Source organism: Macrobrachium nipponense, chromosome 6 (genome assembly GCF_015104395.2).
Source record: "Macrobrachium nipponense isolate FS-2020 chromosome 6, ASM1510439v2, whole genome shotgun sequence".
Lineage (NCBI taxonomy): Eukaryota > Metazoa > Arthropoda > Malacostraca > Decapoda > Palaemonidae > Macrobrachium > Macrobrachium nipponense.
In genome coordinates, this window is record NC_061108.1 from 48,320,821 (window position 1) to 48,344,375 (window position 23,555).

Genomic DNA, 23,555 nt, shown 5'->3' on the forward strand with positions numbered 1-23,555 from the left:
CGTTAACCATGAGAAGTAATGTTCAGGGAAACTAGATGCAATGATGATGAACGCATTAGCCTCTCTTGTACTGCAGTAGGTACTTAGAGAAATATCAAATTATTTGCAACGACTTCGCACTTCAACGAACACTTGTGTATACTCAAAAATTGGCATGAACGCGGGGATAAAATTTCTGAAAGTTGTTAATTATCTTTCCTCTAATCCCCATACTCGCCTAATTTACATAGCATTTCGTATCCTCGGCATTCTTTAGCATTCCAGTTTCAGGGAAGAGATGAATTTGATGCCAAAAAGCGCACAACAACCTCTAGTTAGCGTCCTACCCATTTCTCGCTTACATCGTGGAGTAAGCCTACAAACTACTTTGTTTTTGTTTTGGCGTTTGGGGGGGGGGATTGGTGGATAAGGTCTAGTAAAGGTCTGAAAAAGGTATTTCGCGTTGAGTTAAAAATACAGAAATTTTAGGATATGATATTTATGATTTATTTATTAGAATGAAAATGTTAAAAATGAATAATGTTCATATTAGACAGTGCAAAAAAATTATTTTTTTCCATTTTAGCATATTTTAATTTATTTGTCGTACTGAATTTAGAGGCTATGTTTCTGTTCAGTTATTTTGTTTCCACTTATAATTGGGAATTTAGGAACGTGTTTAATTTGTGTCTTTTTTTAGTTGATCTTTGTTGTTAGTATAAGTACTACTAATTATGCTAAGTTAGGAATATAATATTTGCCTCTCATACTTCAGTGGAAAATTTTGCACGCGTCCTTAGTAAGCTGGAGGTCGGATCACACCTTGTTTCTTTTAATTTTTCCTTGCCTCTTAACCTCTTAATTGCGTAAGAATTAACTCTTAATTGATATTATCCCAGCCATAAACCTAATTTTCACGAATGCTCAGCAAGTACTCTCTCTCTCTCTCTCTCTCTCTCTCTCTCTCTCTCTCTCTCTCTCTCTCTCTCTCTCTCTCTCTCAACAGAATGGGTGTGCTGACATATTTTGTTCCTAAGCCGTTTACCAAGAAATTTTCCTGTTGCTTTAGTGTTTCTTTAATCAGTTTTTAATTTTGTAAATAAAGAAATAGTTTTATTTCGGGCATCATAACTAAAAGACTAACGTTTATCGAGAGTCTTCTTAAACTAATTTCATGTTCTCATGGTTCCCACTTTTGATTGACAAAAAATTTTGATTGATCATCAAGGAGTAACAAACACAACCAAGATATCATTTGCTGTACTCTGAGTTAAAAAGTGTTATACTGAACAAATTAAAAAATGAGATCAGCAGTACGCTAATGACATGACTTCCTGTCTCTTCTGTCCTCTGGAGGAACGCAAATACTATTCAGTGATTGTATCCCGCTGTCATTTTTGCAGCTAAATATAACGTCATCAAGCATTTTGCATTACAGTCCCAAATGTCAGAGATGTTTTTCCAGCAAGAAACAGATTTTTCAGAATATTTAAAAATTCTGGGATGTTTTCATAAACTTTTGGGTATCATTTGAAAACGACATTTATCCGAAGGTGTCAGAAAAGTCGGAAATTATCAAATCGTGGGTCTTTGTTGTTTTAGTGTTAAGCGGTAAAACTAATATTGTCCTTAAGAATTAATGTTTTCTATACATGCATACGTAAAAATAAGTTTTTTATACATACATACGTACGAAAGCAGCAGTAACGCTAATAACACACACACACACACACAAACACACAACACAAACCACACATAGATTATATATAGTATATATATATATATATATATAGATTATATATAATAGACATATACATACTATTTAAGATATATAATATATTAATTATAGACACGTATATATACATATATATGTATATATATATATATATATATATATATATATATATATATATATATATGAACTGATCTGTATAGAAAAATTCATGTGTGAGACGTAACGGAAAATCTACTATATGTGTTGTGCGTAGCTATGTGTGATCAGAGAGTAACGATCAGATAGATATCGCTGATTCATCGAATGCCATATGATCGTTGGTGCGTGGCGTGGGTGATTCAAATGAGTGCCATACATCGAAGACCCTTGGTTCCTTTCAATTATAAGAGGCCAATCAGCTTAGACCTGTGACCCAAACAAGTTCAGTTTGAAAAGTTAAGAAAGAGTCAGTAGGGAATTAGTGGTCGACGGGTCAGGGCGCGTCTCAAAGACAGTGGTCGGCGCGTGTCGCCTTAGAGTACCTTCCGACTATATAATAATCATATAATTAGTAGCGTATTATTAGCAACAGGGCCCTGTGTAACTATTAAGGAAAATACACATGTGTTAATTTTATCTTACGCGTTTCATTGTACTGGTAGAACCCTTGTATGATCGAAAATCAGGTCATATATATATATATATATATATATATATATATATATATATATATATAAATATGTGTGTGCGTGTGTGTGTGTTAACTTATCACACACACAATTGTTCCGTGCCATGGTACAATAACTAGAAGGACCTCATTAAAACTGGATGGTATCAGCGGAGTTATTTATTCAAAACAGTTACAAGCTTTCAAGGACAACCAGTCCTCATTATCAAGTATCCAAGAAATGACCGAAGAGATAGGCCAGCTGTATTTATATGAGTGCACCGTTTTTTTATCTTTTAATTACCCTGCTTCTCCTGTTTGGCTTCGCCCTCGTGACTTTTCTCTGCTCACGGCATCTTGTTCCAGTTGTTTGTGTCTTGTGTATGTGGGTTTTTTCTCTGTTGTGGAGTATATGATATTCCTTCATATCTGACTTCGAATCCATTCCCAGTGTTGCCTGCCATTACATTGTTAGCGCATGTTATAAAGGCATTCTCTACAATCTGCAGTGATCTCATGATGCCACGACCAGTCTTAGCGGGCAACCTTCCTTATGTATCTTGGGACTACCATATGTATATGGGAACTCTGGGCTTTTCCCTGATTTTAATCTCTGTTCTAATTCTTTTCTCTTGGTTTTTCCTAGATTTTTGTCAGAGCTTCCCTTCCATTTTTATTGTAAATGAATTGCACCCCCATTATGTCTGGTTTTTTGTTGCAAGCCTCGAAAGTGTTCTAGCTGGAGAAATATCTTTCCAACATAAGGGAAAATGGGTGGGTTTAGTATCTAAAGGGTATCTAAGGCATAACATGAATCTCCTGGATGGAATATCTAAAATTAACGTAAAAGATTGTAAATTTGCCAGTTTCGATATAACTTCCCTGTTCACTAACGTACCAGTTAAGAAGACGATGGAAATAATAAGAAAGAACATGGAGGAAGGTGTATATACAAGTGACTTGGATCATGACATTTTGTTAAAATTGTTGACAGCGGCCCTCGGTGTTAATGTGTTCAAGTGGGGTAAAAACCATTACATACAAAAAGAATGGCGTGGCTATGGGTTTGAGTCTTTTGCCGTTCCTAGCTAACATTTTTATGGAATGGTTTAAAATGGAAGACTTGGGCAAATTAAACAAAGGAACTTAAAAATCATAAAATGTGTTTGATACGTTGATGACATTATGGAGCAGTGATATGGTAGTTACACTTGACAATGTCTTCGAGGGTTCCGTGAGAGAGAGAGAGAGAGAGAGAGAGAGAGCTTGTTGTGTCTTGTTTTGTGCTTGGTGTTGGTGTATGTTAGTATGTAAGTGTGTATGTGTATTTCTGAAGAGTGTGAGTGCGAGCTATCAAGAGAGAGAGAGTGTGTGTAATAGGTGGATGGGTCGTTAGGGTATGGACTGCTTGTTGACGGATGGTTGGGTTCGTGTGCGGATTCGGTCGCCGGGGCAGGCAGTAAGCAGTCTATGATCCGAGTTTGTTATGAACAGTCATAGAAGGCAGTGGTCTAGAAAATAAGGCAGCCTGTTGAGGGTCAGTTGTTATTGTGCGATTTGATTGATTTTGATGTTGTATAGTTGTTCTGCGTGTGTCTGTTGTATTTGATTTTGTGTTTTGATGTTTGTGAGGTGTATGTTGGAGACAGTGTTGGCCGTTGTTTGTGTGATAATTTGTCTAGTTGTCTTTGATGTTGATTGGTGTTTGTTCGTGTAGTGATTTGTCATGTTGTTTACATATATGAAAATATATCAATTCCGAGTTAGAGTGAATTAGATATAAAAGGACATTTGTAGCTCATATATATATATATATATATATATATATATATATATATATACATACACACACACACACACACACACACACACAACACACACCATTAGTGTCTCCTCCCAATCCCTTGTCATTTCTTCCTCTTCACATATAGCTTTTAATAAATCCAGCATCCATTTCTCCCCCTCTGTACCTAGTAAATTGAGCATTTCAATTTGGAACTCTGATGGACCTGGTGATTTACCATTCTTCATTTTCGTTTATGCTCTCTTCACTTCTATATCCTGTACCTCCCTCACTGGTCCTTCCGCCCTCTGTTCTTCCCCCATCTCCTCTATCTCATTTTCAGTATTTAACAGTTGTTCAAAATACTCTCGCCATCTCTTCTTAATGTCTTCCTCCCTATACAATAAATTTCCATCACTATCCTTGATGACACCCAATCTTTTCACATCCTGTCTCTGCCTTTTCTTCAAGTTTGCAATCTTATAGATATCCTTTTCTCCTATCGACACTCCATATCTGCTGGTTCTTCCCACCAGTTCCTCTGCTTCCTCCAGACATATTTCTCTAATGTCTGCCCAGATATTTTCCACTCTAGTACCCTGTCCAAATTCTATTTTCCCTCCTAAATTGCTCCCCTTTTCCTCCTTTAAGGTCCCAAATCTTAATTCTAGATCTTCTCTTACTCTTCTTTGGTTTTCTACCTTTCATTTTAAAATCCATCACCACCAACCTATGCTGTTTCACACACGCTTCTCCTAAGATCACTTTGCAGTTTGTCACACTGCTTTTGTCGGCTCCTCTAACCAGGATGTAATCTATTTGGCCCTGCACTCCTCCACTTTCATAACTTATGAAGTACTTGTCTAACTTTTGAAACCATGTGTTCATACAGGCCAATTCAAAACTGAGCCATCTCCAATAAATAATCCCCATCTACATTTCTAATCCCAAACCCATGGCCTCCGTGTACCTCCTCATTCCTGATTACTCTTTCCCACCCTGCCATTCATATCAGCTTCTATTATTAGTTTCTCTTCCTTCTTCACTGTTCTAATGGCAACCTCAAAATCTTGTCTAAATAATTCTTTCTCTTGCTCTTGGCAACCCATCTGAGGAGCGTATGCTACCTTGTCCCCTATTATTATAGGAATCTTTAAAAGTGTATCACTTACTTTCTTTACTTCTACCACTTTTTCCTTCCAGTTGTTATTTACTACAATTCCAACTCCATTTCTACCCTCTCGTGACCCGCTGTTATACAGCTTATACCCATTTCCTATCTCTCCTGCACACACAAGAAGTCTGTCCTCCTCCTCTCCACCACATCCACCACATCTGCTAACTCCCGCAGTTTACCTGTTGGAGTACGTAGGTTCCACGTACCTGCTCTTATTTTCCACTCTTTTACTAATTTCTTTGGCCGCAGTCGCAACCCTGTACCCCTTGCCCAATTATCACGCCAGCAGGGGAATTATGACGCGCATTGCTTATAGGGGACGTCATAACCGTACTCATATTCCTTACCACATCAGGCATGGTTTATTGTTTGGCAAAGTGGTTTTTACGACCGCATGCCCTTGCTGTCATCAACCACAGTTATTGGCGGTGGGCCCAGTCTTTAACTAAAAAGTCCAGCTGCAAGGCAGCAGTTTCCACAGTTATTGGCAATTGCCCTAGCCTTTTACTAAAAATATATTGTCCTTCTGAATATCATCACAGCCAAATGAACTGCCCTCTTCTAATATAGAGAATTACAACTGGAAGATGCCTTTCACATTCTAATAATTATTGACGCTTCTGATTCGTGTGATTTAATTCTAAGTTGTTCATTGAGAAGTTCACGCAACTTTTCTGAATTATAATTATCTTCCATTCATTAAATATCTTTAGATTATAAGTGTAAACTGCAAATACGACTTTTAGCTGTACTAAATGCGTCTTTCTTTTGGCGGAGATGAATCAAATATTGTTAAAGTTCTTTGACTTGAGATACGATGGAAACTGATTTTTTTCTTTTTTCCAGACTTCTTAAATCTCAAAATAGCGCATAAACATATCATCTCCCGTTCTGTGCTCGCGAGGAAGAATTTAAAAGTGAAATGCCATCAATATGTAATCGATAGATACTGGACATCTTGGAGCAGGCGAATGGCGGTCGCGAACTCCAACTCACCTCCCTCATCAAAGCTTGCGGGATTTAATCTCTTTCGATGCCTTGCACGGGCTAACAATTTCACCCCAAAATGCTGGTGACTGTTCGTCTTTTCCACTAGTAACAGTGAAAGTCTGCATCGTGTTAAATGACATTTTTGACATCCTGCAAAAGTTCATTTTCGTTGATGATTCTTACGGCAGAGAGAACTGAATTCCATTTCAAAGTAACTAGATAATGAGGTTATTTGACGTTCACGTTAACAACTCCTTTTTTTTCTAAGCAACATCCTTTATAGTAGAGAAGAAAAACCAATTAAGACAAACAGTAGACTTGGGCTTTCATAAAGGTTAATTTCTTATGCCATCGTAATACCAGTCCTTACAAAAAATGAATCAACATTTGAAAAAGTATTGCATATGCCATAACGTGCATATGTACAGTCTTAATCAAGACACGTAGGGTTCTCCATTTTGCAGAATATAAGATATTAATCTAAATTTATTAAGTATTATGGAAAAGTTGTGTATTGAATCAAAAAAACTGAAACTCAAATGAAACACTATGAACTGAAAGGTAATGATGTGTCATATAAGGCCCATACGCCCTTAATGTAGTCAGCTATTCATATCCTTTGTGTTCTGTTTGCCGTCTAATTTTACGTAAGAGGCTGACTTAATTCTAGGAGGTGCACGTGTTCTTGGTTCCCGTAATATCTTTTCTTTAAAATAATTGCTTAGCAAACCTTTATTCTAGGCACGAATTTTATTCTGATGAGTACTTAACAAATCTCTCTCTCTCTCTCTCTCTCTCTCTCTCTCTCTCTCTCCTCTTGTTCCGGCAAACTTCTTTAATTCTCGAGATTTTTTTTAGATAACCCGCGAAGGCCCTGGCTGAAATGATCGAGGAGTGGGAAGCGTTAGAATACATTAGAGTTAGACAGAGGAGGTGTTCTTCTTGCGTTCCACTTTTAACAAATTATTTGGTAAAACATCGCAAGGTACGAGTTAGTTATAATGCAATAGTACGAGGAACAAATCCAATATCCTTACTCTTATGAGAATTTTAGTTATAAAAGATAAGGTCTAAAATGAAGAAGAGTAACTTCAGTGGTAATTTTCCCAATGGGTTGGAAGCATATTAAAGCTCATATGAGGTAAGAAATAAACTCATGTTTAGTGTAGAATTCTGGGAAAGATAAAAATTTCCACCATACACATATCCTCCTTTATTATAAGACACTGCATTACAGAATGATGAAAAATGTATCATTGGGTTCTTGTTTTGAGCGTTTTTGCGTTTATCACCGTGAATTATGTTTGCGTATACATGAATTTTGAAAGGCATTTATTGGTGTAATCAGTGAGAAATTAGTCGATGGAGCTTAGGCTCACAGATCTTTCTTGTGCCAGTTCAATTAATGTTCATTAGCACTTTGAACATTACTTGAGAAATGAAATCCTCACCCTGTCACCTGAAATGTGAAAATGTCCTCAGTGGCTTACAAGAAAAGAACATTGTCTTAAACGTCCAACAGAACTGTTATTGGTTAAATGCTTATACCAAGGTTTGCTAAAAATATGAATTATTACTATAGTATAAAAGTGGCCTTTACAGTTCTTGATCGTTTTTTCGGTAAGTAGCGCAAATAAATGGAAATTAATAAGAGCAGCAGTAGACCACAAATCTCCGCCACAAAACATATATGTGTATATATATATATATATATATATATTATATATATATATTATATAATATATATATATAATATCATTTTTAAGCTGTCTCCAAATTAAATGAATAAATATCATCTGAAGTTTATTCGGCGCAGTGGAGATTTCTGTGCATCGTATAATGCTATATGAAACACTCAGCCGCGGCCCATGAAACTCTCAGCCGCCAGTTTCAGTTGAAACTCTCAGCCTCGACTCGATGGTGGCCTGTGTTGTGTTATTGGCACCTACAGTGGTGCCTGACGCACGATCAAGGCTAACTTAAACGTACATTAAAAAAATGAAATAAAACTTCTGAGGCTAGAGGGCTGCAATTTGGTAAGTTTGATGATTAGAGGGTAAATGATCAACATACCAATTTGCAACTTTTCGTCTCGGCATTTTTTTGTTGTTTTTTTGTTGTTGTTGTTTTTACTTTATTTAAGGTTAAAGTTGGCCATGATCGTGAGTCAGCCACCGCTGTAGGTCTTTTTATTTTTAATGGTTTATTTTATTTGAATGAAACCCTGAAAATAGAAAAGTTTAAAAAGAACATATTCTATTAACTTTACCTTTTCAGAAATGTCAATTTTTATCGGTCTGGATGTTTAGCTGATTACTATATAAATTTCTTGCACTTTCTGCTAATATTCAAGTATCTGTTTCGTGAACTAGAGAGAGGGAGAGAGATAGAGAGAGCTCACACTTACTGATATAGGCATTCAAATCTCTACTGAAGAGCTTTATATGACATAAATTTTCAGTTATCATTACCACTCCCAAAGAAGTAAGCTTTTGTCATCGGAAAAGAACGCTGCTGTCTCAGGATGCTAAAATGCGCATACTCTCCACATTTCCAAACTACCTCTGAAAACTCTCTTCTCGTTGCTTACTGGCAACGTCACGCGTTCATCTCTCCTCCACACTGAAATGCAGAAACTACTGTCATCAAACAAAAAGGGAATTTTCACAAAATAATGTCAGAAGTCAATAATTCTTCGAAAGTAAGTCACCAGTAATACTGAATGATAACGTAAACATCAAAATGTCAAATGACTCTCTCTCTCTCTCTCTCTCTCTCTCTCTCTCTCTCTCTCTCTCTCTCTCTCTCTCTCTCTCTCTCCTGTGGGATTACGGAAACCTTCGCCTCCAGAAGGCCTCGTACAAAGGTTGACACTACCTCTTCCAATATACCGAGTGAGTAGAAAAACTAAAGGAATGAACATGTACATTCCGAATTAAATGCCAAGGAAAAAATGTAAATGGTTTTAGGCAACACTGTAAACCTTGAGGTTTCGGAACTGTTTCAGTGTCACGGAGCATAGGCCTGGAGTCTAGACATATGCAAGAAATGTATACTTTTTCATGCATGACTTACTTAAACAGAGGCTTTAAAATTATTAAAAATCTTTTAAGAACTCCATTCCACATACCTACTGGTGCAAACCTTTATGGAAAGATACACCCATATACCCTAAACCCTAAATTTCGACTACAGTTTCAGTAATTTGGTATCTTACTCTCAAGAAACAAGCAATATGAAAGGAACAATGGTGATCTATTTTGCACAAAGATCAGTCTACAACTTAATGCTGTAGCTCCATAAGGATAATGAAGATCTGGCTTGGCTTTAACTCCCTCCGTAACTAGTACCTTTGCAAAACGCTCGCTCCCATGTGTTCAATAAGATGAGATTCAAGTAGGCAACATCATGTGGTCAGTACCATTGTCTTAAATGCGTATACACACACGCATGCACATGCATATATATATATAATAGTAATATATATATTAATATAATAATATTAATAATCTTATATAATATATACTTAATTATATATAATATATATATATATGTGTGTGTGTGTGTGTGTGTGTATGTGTGACAAGGCCAAATGTGCCGCTGGGTTACAAGCAAAACACTAAATCTTGTGAGTAAATATGGTGCATAAAATAATGATAGAACTCTTAAGACTAAACACATAAGGTGGAGCACTGTAAGCAAAGATTGCTCCCACATAGATATCGGGATTCTTGTCCAGATGATTGGCACTGGCAGTAAATATTGAGTGGCACTGTTGAACTACAGAAGGTGGCACACAATGGGGATGTATACACAAATCTGCAAAGCAGGTAACGTTGTAACAACACATGAGATAACAACAGGGAAGCTTACGTAACTAATCAATGCTGAAATGCAAAATACGGCAGAATCCAAATATTGAATGAATGCTAAGTTACTCAACGGTTTTTGCTTGTAATCTATGTTTTCCAAAATAAGTTCATCTATTTCTTCCATCCTTCCCTTCATTTCTCTCATGTTTCAAAAGAGAAAAAAAGTGAAAAAACAAGTGTCAGAAGGGCGCTTGTCACAATATATATATATATATATATATATATATATATATATAAAATTTATTTATTTATTTATTTAAATATGTATGTAGTAATGTGTGTGTGTGTATACGCATTTAAGACAGTGGTACTGATCCCATAATAATGTTGCCTACTTGAATCTCAGCTTATTGAATACGTCGGTGGGAGCGTTTTGCAAAGGTAGTAGTCAAGGCCAATGGTAATAGTTATGGTTGGAGGCAATATTCTAAGAAACAATGTCAACCCACGCTCAGACCTTATGACGTCACAGCGAGAGAATGCTCCGTTTTCTTTCACATTTACGTTTTGATGGGAATTTACGTATATAATAGGATCACATTTCATTTGTCTTACCCAAAGCCATGCATTATCATCTTAAGGAAAAAGGCAAGGAGGAAAAAATTACAACAGATATTTTTCGTATCAAATCTTATATTAGTGAAAACTATTTTGATCTAAATTAAGCAGGAAATAATTTGAGAACATTGTCCCAAATTCCTGATGCACTCAAAGAGGTAGGAAGTATGTGCTTGTGTGTGTAGCCAAGTCATTTAGAATCTAGAAAACCTCGGATCGCTGTTGGGGCAATATCAGATATTTAACCACATAAGTTTGCCATCAGTTGAGCAGTCATGTTAAAAGGGTTATGTAACTGTTGCTTACCCATTCAGCCGATTCAGATCACTGTTGCTTTCTAATAAGAATAATTTTTAGCGATTTTTCCAATTTTGTAAAGTGAATTTAGAGTAGTAGTTCATACCGCTGCGTGTGCTATCTTATGTACATTAAGGTTTCATGTTTATGTTTGCGTATGCTGTGATGCATCAAATTTCCCTCATATCGTTAAATTTATTAGTTTAGTTTTATAATAAAATCATTGTAAAAGACCATTCTCATTCCATCTCCACCCTCCTGTTTGTAGATTTTTCCTCTTCGATGTTAAGCTGTCCGTCCCATAACATCTGTGATTAAACGAATCGTTTCACAGTCGCTGAAGTTCGCGACAGAATTTATGAAATACCTTACTTCTCCTTCACCATAACATATAACTTAAGAAATAACTTTGAAGACACAATTAGGTGCCTTTAAACTGATACAAAGTTTCCTATTCTCTACTATCATTAGAAAGCACGTCGTCTCAAAATGTAGACTCACGCTCGAGCATCCTTAGTATTTATGGGTCTTCTCTCTTGTATAGGTAAACCCATTTCTTGTGATCTTCGTCATTTTGGGGAAACCTAAAGAATTTAGTGTTGTTGTTTTTTACGCCTGACGGGAAAACAACCAAACACAGTATAATGATGCAGCATTGTATCGAAAGCTCCTTCAGTAACTGATTCACCAAGTTAACCTCTCATAAACAGGTTAACTTGTGTGTGGCAAACTCCCGCCTAATGTCATGCGCACAACGGGACGTTTTTTCAACTCCAAATGAACAGACATGGTATTCTTTGGATATTGGGGTGGGTGGGGGAGGTAGGGCAAGTCACCTCTTCGTTATACTTATGGAGTTACAGCAACATGTTGAAAACTGATCTTTGTGCAAAATTGATCACCATTGTTCCTTTTACATTGCTTGTCTCTTGAGGGTAAGGTACCAAATTACTGAAACCGTAGTCGAAATTTAGTTAGATGAAGAATGAAAAAAAAAGGAGATAAGTAAAATTGGCTGATGAGGATAGGATAGCAGCATGACGGAGAGGATGTAGTTTGTTTCAAAGTGAATTGTATTAGGTAAAAAGACTGGGCCCAACCCAGTTGTAACCACGTACTTCACTGTTTGATTTTTTTCCCCTGGTAAAATTATGATTTCATGATTTAATATAACACTCCATTTTTTTTATAAACTCACTGCTATTTTTTGTATATTCCCCTTTTCTCGTGTTTCGATTATTTTTTCGAGGGGATAGGTTTTATTTTTTATTATTGTTGCTATATCGTTAGTATCGTTTAACGTCATCTTAGTTATCTTATTCTCGTTGATATCAGTTCTTAATTTATTTATATAATTTCCCTGGGCATCGATAGTATTCTGGCTCTGGTTCTTCTGCTGTCACATAATTCTGAATCGTCGTCATAACCTTCAGTATTGACAACATTTTCGTTTTTTGGGGCTATTTCATTGCAGACTTCTGCCGGGCCGTTTTCGTTCTCTGGTGCATTTTCCTGTTTCTTGTGTCTGAATTGTGCAGTCCTTAATTTTCTTCAGCAACTGTCCTTTTGATCTTTGGCATAGCTGAGAATTTGTTTTACAGTAATGCTTCTGTTTTGGAGTGCTTATAATATCTTGATATTGCTTGGTGTAGTTATGCCTGATGATACATATCAAGTATTCGGATAAAAGTCTCCAAAACCGTCCTTATTTTATAAAGTCCCCTAATAAGTTTCTGATCGAACTTCTGTAATCTTCAAACTTTTCCTCTTCTCCCTTGCTGAGTTAAGTGCTTGTGTAACGTTAATGTAATGAGATAATTGTGAAGATCACCCTTATTTATTTAACAGTAGATGGAATTGTTTTTGAGATTGGAAGTTGAAAATTATTTGTAACTGTTCATATTTTCAGTTTTTAGCGCAGTTATTTATTACCTGACTTCCCCACTTGTGTTTTTAGTGCCAGGTTTCTTTTTTAGTGCTGAAGAAGAATAGTTACTAGTGCCGTATGTTTTTATGACATCAGCTGCATATACTACAGTGTTGGGAAAACAGCAGCACTAAATCTAACCAATGGCTTCCAAATCGGGGGTCCGAAAAGCATTCCTCCTTTTGGCTCTTCACTAAGTATTTAATCATCATCTCCTGAAGAATCATCTAGACTTTTGATATTACATCTAGGAAATGGATTTATGCCGAGTGTAATTTTTTTACTTCGTTTTCTTGCCATGGATGCATTTAACTTCATGTTTGCTTATGAACAGATTAACGTGGTGTATAAGTGAAGTGGTGTATTGCCTGGGGTTTAACACAGCCTTGCTTATCGGGATATGAACGTAAGCTTACGTAATGGGAGACACCTTTATCATGGTTCATTGCCAACATTCCGATCCTTTGTAATAATAGCTGCTTTACGTCGAGTTTTCTGTAATTCATTCACCTAAAATGATTGAAAATAAATTCCTAGTTGATGTGCTGCTACAGAGACTCCTGAGTCTTTGAGTGATGGAACAATCATATACAATCAGGAAATTTGTATGGGATAGTTGATTATTCTTTCTCTCTGCAAGGAGTTCGTTTCTCCGTCGACAAGAATGTCATCAAATGAGTGTCATTCTTCTCTCATATTTGCTTGATAACCGCTGTTGCAATGACTAAGTCCCTCATTCTGGCCAGTACCAGACACTTTTGTTCTAGTCTGGCTTATTCTCAAGTTTCAAAGTTGCTGATATCTTACATGAACACACCAAGATTGTAGTAACACTCTTCCACTCTTAAGCCATCTTGAAACTAAGAACATCCTCCCATTGCGGATGTTTCAAGCAAATATTTATAACATCTTTATCTCATATTTGATTGGTTGGTATTTTCAGTGCCAAAGTGTACTACATGACGCAGTTGTATTCTTAAAATCAGGGTTCTTATATCATTAATTGTGCTGTGGGCCTAGTAAACATCATGGCCTCCCGTGATCCTGTTATGAGTTGATGGTAAGCCTCGATACTTTCATATGAGCTTTCATGTGCTTTATTGTGGTTTTTGTTATTTTCCATGTATATTTTACTTGTACCTTTCTTTACTATAATTTCGTTTTTCTCGTATTGGCCTTCTGATGGGGGAAATTTGCTTGTTAAGTACTTGAACTCTTGTTATTTACTTCAAAACCAATTTAACCTAATTGATTTTTTAAAAACTTAGATGTACAATGACCAGCTTAGAAAAAAAGTCAGAATAAGAAAAGAAAGTATGCCAGGCTTGAAAACATGTCAAGAACTGCGTTACTTAAGTATTGCCTTTGAGTTTTTCCTTTTCTTATACTATATTGCATCTTTTCATGGCTTTTTATTATCATCTGCAGTTTTTTTATTCATATATGAATTACTAGCAGCTGTACCCCTCCTTTTCTCCAGCCAGTGCTACTGTGTCACTAACTGGGTCAGTTAGACACCGCCGACGGCAGGCGCATACATGTTGCGACAGGTTGCTCGGGAAAGAATTTTATCGTGAGGCCCCTTAAACGGCCTTAATAAAACTCAACTCATAGTTAAACTCTGATATTGATGTTAAATGCATTTGAGTCATTTATTTTAACTCATGGTATAAAATTTGAATACAGTAGGCTCATCTTTGATCCTTTGGATCCTAATTCCCAAAGGGGGCTCTGCGGCCCCCTGCTGTCAAGTTCAGGGTAGGTAGGCTACGACCCCCTTCTCCCCTGGTGTTTAAGTTGAAAGGGCATAGGCCTCGTGCCCCCTAACATTATTGGAAACCCTCGGCCCCCATTCTCAGAGGGGAGCGTTGCCCCTCTTACTTCTGAGGGTACGTTATGGCCCCCATATTTTGGGGAGCCTTTTTATACCTATAGAAACACTTCTACATAGATGTCAACTCCGAAAGTTGTAAAAAATGAGGGAATATGAAAAAGAGGGGTTATGACCCCCTTGAGAACGACTCTATAATTTTGGATTTTGACTAAAACCTTCCTGGGGTGCAGGGAGTATGTGTTAAAAATTTGGTAGCTCTAGCTGTCAGCTCCAAAAGTTGTAAAAAATTAGGGGGTATGAAAAAGAGGTGTTATGACCACTTAGAGACAACCTTTGAATTTCGAACTTTGACTAAAACCTTCCAGGGGGAGAAAGGAGTCTATGGTAATAATTTGGTAGCCCTAGCTTTCATAGTCTGGGCATGCATGGCGGACAAACAAACAGACAGACAGAAAACAGACAGAAATTGCCTTCCATATATATATATATATATAATATATATATTATATATACAATATATTTTTTATATATATATACTATAATTATATATATATATATATAAAGAGAGAGAGAGAGAGATATATTTGTATTTGTATTTGTCAGGTATTTGGATAAATACTTTTTAGTTACAAAGATTAATGACAAAGTGCTTTGCAGGATCATCTAGTTTCTTTATTCTTTTCCCCTAACTCCCAATACCTCCCTCTGCCACCTTTGTATTCACCTTTATTCTTTCGTGTCTCCTCGTCCTTATCCAGCTCTCATCCTTTGATCCATATCCACCTATCTAGTTTTTCTCTTTCTTGCTTCTTTTAAGTTGGTGTGGTGAGAGATAACTTTTGATCTTTCGCAAAGTGTGTGTGAGTATATGTGTGTGAGTTATTTTTTGGCGGGGGGGCGGGAGGGCAATCAACTTGGATCTCTAAATTGCCAGTGAATTCATTTTCTCATTCCTGACTTCCCAATCAGAACTGTTTTTCCCCATCCTTCTTTCGCCATTTCCACTCCCGCTTGCCATCTGCTTTTATCACTTCTATTATTGTTTTTCTTTTATCCTTCCTAGCTGTGCTCTACCTTTGCCACCCTGACTCTACCTTTGTTCCACCCCTTTCCTTTCTTTTTTGAGTCAGAGAAAGAGAGAGGGATTGTAGAAGTGAACGTTAACAGAAAAAAGAATGTTTTTTTTTAGTTTTTTATTAGACGTTGGCTTTCTTGTCCAACTTTATCGCCATTGAGGAGATGCGTTTTTTAAAAAGTACTTTTCCTTTCCATATGCTCATGCATTGTATTTGACTAATTAACATATTATTCTAATTTAATATTTCTTTGTAACCATAATCGATTATTGGAATTTGCTGAGGCAATGCATTCTACTGTGGCTCATAGTATATGGTATAAAGACAGTTGTTTTTCTGTGATAGTGATGGTTAGATATTTAAAATGTGGAAGGTTTGATGATGATAATTATATTTTGTTATTGCGTTTAAATAGTGTCACGACATCAAAGTGCCTAGTATTTTATAATAAACTTTAGATACATTGGGATTTGCTACTGTAGATTACAATTTTCTCTCCTGCAATGGCATAAAAAAACGTTAGTTTTTAAAGTAAAATATTTGTAAAGGAATATTTTAAGGGGAAATGTTTTCAATTAGTAACATGAAATTAGGTTTAATCTGTAAAAAAAAAGGCCAAAGAATCTGATTTGTGGGGAACTGTGGAGGGATATGTACCTAGTTTCACCAATAAAAAAGTTAGTGCCCCAGGGGTGGGCATCGTATTCTTTTTGGACATCCTTTATCACCATACATTAATGGCCAAAATAGAGACTCTTTACCATAAGCATGGTTAAACGAAAAAAAAAATTAGTAGTCGCTATTCATATGAATGTAAGGCATAGAAGAACAAAAGATGGAATCATGAAAAACATCCAATGCTCCAGTTCCCGTCTCAAAAGTCTAGTAGTTAGGCTGCTGTGGCCATTCAAAATTTGATTGAAGTTAGATTTAATAATCTTCCCTCTGTATCTGAATATTAAAATACGTCATGTGAGGTGACTTTTAACTTCATGCTTCAAATTATGTAGAAGATATTTGTATTAAAATTTGTTGTATCCCAATTTCATCGCAAAAAAAAAAAAAAAAATATTCGAAAGAATAATGCATAGATATAAAAAATGTGTAGAATATCAAAATAGACCATATGATGTGAATTCTAGCTTCATGTCTCAAATTATCTAGGAGATATTGCAATTGAAATTTTAAGTATCTCAATTTCATAGAAAAATAATTGGAAGAATATACCATTTTTTATGTAACTCACTGTCAAATTAACGTAATTTATTGATTTTCCTTTTTTTAAGAATTTCCTCAAATCAGCCTCGTTTTCCTTAGTTTTAAGTATTTTTCTTTTTTCATTTTTTATTCAGTTCAGCAGCTGTACTTTTCTACGTTAATGTAACGTTCAGTTGTTTTGTTCGGTGATTCCTCCTCTTGTGCAAACTACCTAACTATCGTGTTGACGATTGTTTTTGTTTTGTTTCCGAGTTGTGGTGGAAGTGTAGTGCGGTGAGTGGAGCCTGTGGACATGGAAGCCGTCCCAACAAGAGTTCGGGCCTGACTATGCTCTTGGTCCTGGACGTAGGCCGGCCACTCACGTCAGATGGGATTTGTCATGCCCGATCGAAATGGGAGGGGTTTAAGCAAGTTTGAATGTGAGTGGGGTGTTTTTTAGTCAAGTCAGATCTGATCAAGCCCGGCAGTCAAGCTAGATCGACAAACCGACAGTTGAGGTTTGAATGAGCAACCGGTCCGACACGACACTCAAATAGGTATTTTTCAGATTAAGTCGTTCAGAACTGATAGTTTGACCGTGAGTGGTGTCTTCGACGGGGCTTTATGAACTAGGAGGTTCATTTACCAAGAAACGGCACAGAAGAGGATATCGTTCAACATCTCAGACCCTCGATAGATAAAGAGTTCTGGACGGGGTTCTTCGAGATTTATAAGTCGTAGCAATGTCTGTGGAATATAAAAAGTAAAGAATATTCTGACAAACACAAAAGAAGTGCTGCTTATCGATCGATATTTGAGAAACTAAAGAAAAAGTGTCCTGATGCAACGAAGATAAATAATAAATGTAAGACCTTCATATCGGAAAGAATTAAGGAGAGTAGAGACATCAAAGAAATCAGGAAGTGGTGTATAAGACGTGTCGTCCTTAGACATTATATATATATATATATATATATAATATATATATATATATATATATATATATATACATACATCATATTTTCTTATTTCTTTACATACTGAATTTTGTAAAATTTTATATAATTGCAATTTACCTTATGAGTGTAAACGAAATTAAATTACATAAACTTTCATTCACCACAGTGATGTTGGATATTGAAGGCAGTAGCGTTTGTAGATCCTGGAGTAATGACAAGGTTTCAAAATACCAAATTACGTAATATATATATATATACTATATATATATATAAATAAATATATATACATACGTTATATATATATATATATATATATATAATATATATAATATATATATATATATATATATATATATAATAATGTATAATATATATATAATATTATATATATATATATATATATAATATATGTGTGTGTGTATGTGTGTTTAATAGTAAATGTATATTGTACAATACGTAAAGTAATCTCTTAAAACCAAAACAAAAAAATGGTGCTTTGCTCAGGACGTTTAAACTGTTATATTCCAAAGTAAAAGAAAAGTAAGAAAATAAACGAAATAAGAATATATGCTAAAAAGCTCCTAAATGATATATGATTTAAACGAGAACTGGAGAAAATGTAATAGTAAAATCATAATGGGAGGCACTGAAACCTCCCTTACACCCTTATAATTCTCTTGTAGGTACTTGGTGTTGATTGCGAAATAGTGTAGTGTAATGACTGGTTACACAAAGATTTATTACCATTTTCACTTTTGTAATTCCTACACTAATTTTATACACTACAAACTGTTTGGTATATTTGTAGAAGTGTTAATTATTTTGAGTTTCTAAAAACTAGTTTGTTTTTTTCAAAGATACAAATATGTAAACATGAATTTTATTTATCTTTATTATGTAGTCTTTGCGGAGTGTTGTCCAAATAGCTTAACATGTCTCCAGCATGACTCTTCCAAGGTCTTTGGGCGATATGGCCAATTTTACATCTTGGTAAGAGCAATCAGTCGCTATGAATTGTAATGTGGCACTTGGCCTTTCATAGGGCGTTGTAGATTTTGTTATGCATGTGTCCTTTTGCATGACCGTTATAATCTTTCCAGAAAATTTAATGTTACCTCGTTTATCCTTACGTAACCATAACAATCCCCGGGAGCTAACTGTATTTCCTTTAAAAGCAATAAATGTGAGATTTTCTTTCTTCAACAACCAATCATTGACCTAATATTCATTTTCGTGGCTTTTTTTATTGTTATGTTGGCTGCAACAGTACAGTCTGAGCATATATGGTTCATTATCAGACATTCCCTCCGCCACGTTCGAACTGTGTGGCTGCCAACTTAAGACTGACTACTTTGTTCAGACCTGGCAGTAACATGAGTTTGCAGTCATTTTTTTTTTAATCTCCTCCCACTCAGTTGTCATCGTACGACCAGATCGATTGTGAGTGGCCCGCCGTATGCTATTTTCAGCAGCCTTTTGGAGATTGATCTTAAGCCCTTTTGAAGGATTACTTCGTCGGACCTTCCTTTGGAAGTGGTTCTCCGTAGATTTGCCGAGCCATCGACGGCGTACGTAGATTTTGGTTTTTGATCACGGCTGTGATATCGCAGGTGATAGTCACTTGCGACGTCTGTGCTCGTGTTTCAGCGGAAGACGTGGTCGTCGCTGTGTCCCGACACGTAGGAGGCGCTACGCCAACCACTGCCCAATTTCTTCAGTCTCCAGCTGCTTGTCTAAGAGAGCTACGGGCTCGTGAGGAGGCACGTAGGGAGGTAATTGCCAGATAAGAGGAATTATCCTGTGTTGTCCCACGGGATCGAACTCGACGCCCGCGTCTACCTGGACAATTTGTGAGCTCTCCCATATAAAGCGATCTCCATGAAATCCTGGGTGCCTGGTGGTAACGTGAGGATTTGCGTACCATATCAGGATCAATTATAACTATTTAAATATGATATATATATATATATATATATATATATATATATATATATATATATATATATAGATATATATATATATAAGCAAAATACCACAGGAAAATGATAGTAAAAAATCCAAGCGCTTTCGTCTTTACTAAGACATTGTCAAGGAACGAATGAAATACGATTGGAGAGAAAGGTCTCAGGTACACAATTGTTAATTGTCAAAAAGGTAAAAATTCAGAGATAATCCAGGATTATCGGATATCTCTTAATTTTTACCTTTTTCTCCAATTGTATTTCATTCGTTCCTTGACAATGTCTTAGTAAGACGAAAGCGCTTGGATTTCTGACTATCATTTTCCTGTGGTATTCGCTTATTTAATGAAGTCACGTGCATCTACTGTGATTTTTTGTGTTAGCATATATCTTATATATATATAGATATATATTAAATTTTAAAAATATATATATATATATATATATATCTATAGATATAATATATATAAATATATATATACTAATATATATACATATAATAAATAAATTAAATATATAAAATAACTATATTTATATATATTATATATATATATATATATATATATTGTATTTAGTCAAGGGTATTTGGTATTTATAGTTTATAAGTTTAGTGCCGCCAAGGTTAGGTAGGAAGTTTAAGGCTTTCCTTACTTTATTTTCTCTGGTATTCCTTCTTTCTAATAGTTATAGGATAGTGGTTTTATTACTGGGCCCGTGTTATGATTATTTGGGACTTTGACATACTATGTTTCTTCCTTGCTTTGTTAGGGTCAGTGTTAGGAACCCTTGTGAGCCCGTTATTTACTGTTAAGTTTTCTCAAGGCCGATTTAATGTTTTAAGTGTACTTTAATATTAAATATTGTTAATTTTATTCTGGTGTTTGTGTCCACATTCCTCTTGCTCTGTGTACTTTCTTACCACCTACGATCCCTGTGTTTAGTAGAGTATAAAGAACCTGCATTACGGCCAAAGAGGTCGTAAAACTCACAAATGGTCATTTATTAAAAGAAAAGTACATGGAATGAAAAAACAAGATCACAATATCAAAATATATCATATGAGGAATTATTAACTTAATAACAATAACCCAGTTGTCATTATGGATAAATCGTGTTTATATTTTTCATACGCATAACTTTTGTACGTGTAATTGCCAAAATTGAATCTTTGTCATACCACACGCTGCAATTACTCGACATAATTGGAACGTTCTATAACGCGTGTTTAATGCGGATGTTATGAAGTCAGGGGTACTGATTTTACTAAAGTATTTAAGGTTCAATTGTAGCAGCATTGTTTAGTGTCAGTCTCCATTTTGCAGCGATGTTTGATGGGATGGCCCGATTACAATCCTCTTTAGCGATACTAGCAAGTCTTAACGAAGATAATTTCATCCGTAACAAGTTTATAGGTAAAAAAAGCCTGTGAAGTTACGTAGCGAATGGGAGTAAGTGGGCATTAAGCTGAAATGACAGCGTTTAGGAAGTTATATAAAGCGTATCGACCTTCTCCCTTTAAACCCCTTCCATCACAGTAAATCTTCTCTTGATAACAGCTTTAATATTAACTTTATAGGTATATTTTCTTCATAACGAACGAATAGTTTACAAGTTTAAATTGATGTTAACTTTTATAATACCGACTCCGTTTTAATATCCGTCGACAACCTGTGGTTAAGAGGAAAAATAGACTTAGTACTGGTGCGGAGCGTTTTAAAAAATTTAGTATTCTTTAAGGGTTTGTGTACTTTAGGAATGTTGTTAATTAAATAATGTGATTATGTTCGCTGTGCTTCAAGAAGGACTGTATTTCTTAGGTAACTGGGTTTGCAGCACCATCTACATTTTGTAGGTTCTTTTTAAAGGAAATTTAATTAATGGTTGAACTTTTCAGCACTACTGTAAACATTAACTGTAATATGCTAAAATTTCTCTCAAACACACACACTATATATATATATATACTATCATATATATATATATATATATATATGTATATATATATATATATATATATATATATATATATATATATATATATATTACCGGGTGTGTTTCGAAATTAAAGCCCCCCTCCACAGATATGGAAAGTAATGAAGTTTTTTGCTATAGCCTGTCTCCAAGTACATTATCTTAAGTTTCTATTAAGCCATTTTTCATTTTACATTTCTTGTAGTTTCAGAATGAGTGACGGAGTTAAATACAGCCATGGCTAATGACTCGGAGGAAATCAGATGGATTGACCGAATCCGGGCTATAACCTTCAGAGAGGCCAGAGATGCTGGCGCATCTTTCATTTCACGTTCCTGGTTAGCTAAATACATTAAAAGAGGTGAATCCTTCGTTAAAAGAAACTGGAATAAAAATCCATATGACTGTCATTGCGAAAAGAGTAAGAATTTTGGAAAGCCTGAAGTCCTTTCTCAGAAGTCATAAGTCATCATAGCTGAGGCAGTGGGCAGACCAAGAAAGTCTTTACGTTAATTGGCGCTTGAACTAGAAACAAAAAGGGAAAGAAGAGAAGTTATAGTGCTGTATATCGTGAGTTGAAAAAATCTGGTAACAAGCCATTTCATGTTATCAGCAACCCCAACATCTTTCAGCAACAGAGAGAAGACCTAGCATGGTTTTGCGGTTCATTTCTTAAAGATTGGGATGAAGCTGGCTTTCTCCATATTGCTGCATCAGATGAATTCTTCATTTACACAGTCAGGAAGCCAAATCATAAAAATTACATCATTTGGGGTGCAAAGCTGTGAAATTTCCTGAATATCTGGGAATTTTTCTCTACTTCATGGCCATACGGTTAATGTAGATCATTAAAGAAAAAGGACAGTCATGGAATGGTGAATACTTCAGAGAAACTGTGCGGTACTTGGGGGGAGGATTATGGGAGATATATAATTTTTACTAGTATATATATATCTATTATAGATATATATATTTGTATACATGGTATATTATTTGACATAGTACATATATATAGATAGTAACGAATATATAATATTATATAGAATATATAATATATATAAAGAAATAGATATTAAATAGATAATATAAATTATATAATAAAAGTAAGAAATATATAGAAATAATATTAATTATATATAAGAGCATATATAGGTATACATATGTATATTATTGTTATATATGTATAGAAATAGATAATATTAACTATATATATTTAAATATATATGAAATGATTATAGTATAAAGATATATATAAATATAGATATAGATATATATATATATATAGTTATAATGCATATATATATATAAGATGCATAATATATATACTATATGTATTAACATAATATATTAAATGATATAATTATAATATAGATAGAGATATATATAGATATAGATATATATATATATATAGAATATATATAGATAATATAATATATGATAATAATAAATATGTATATATATATTAGATTATATATAATACTATATAGATATATACTATATTTAGCATATATATCATATATATTCATATAGATATCTATATAAATATATCTCTTTAGAATATAGATATTTATGGTTATATCATCTATAAAATCT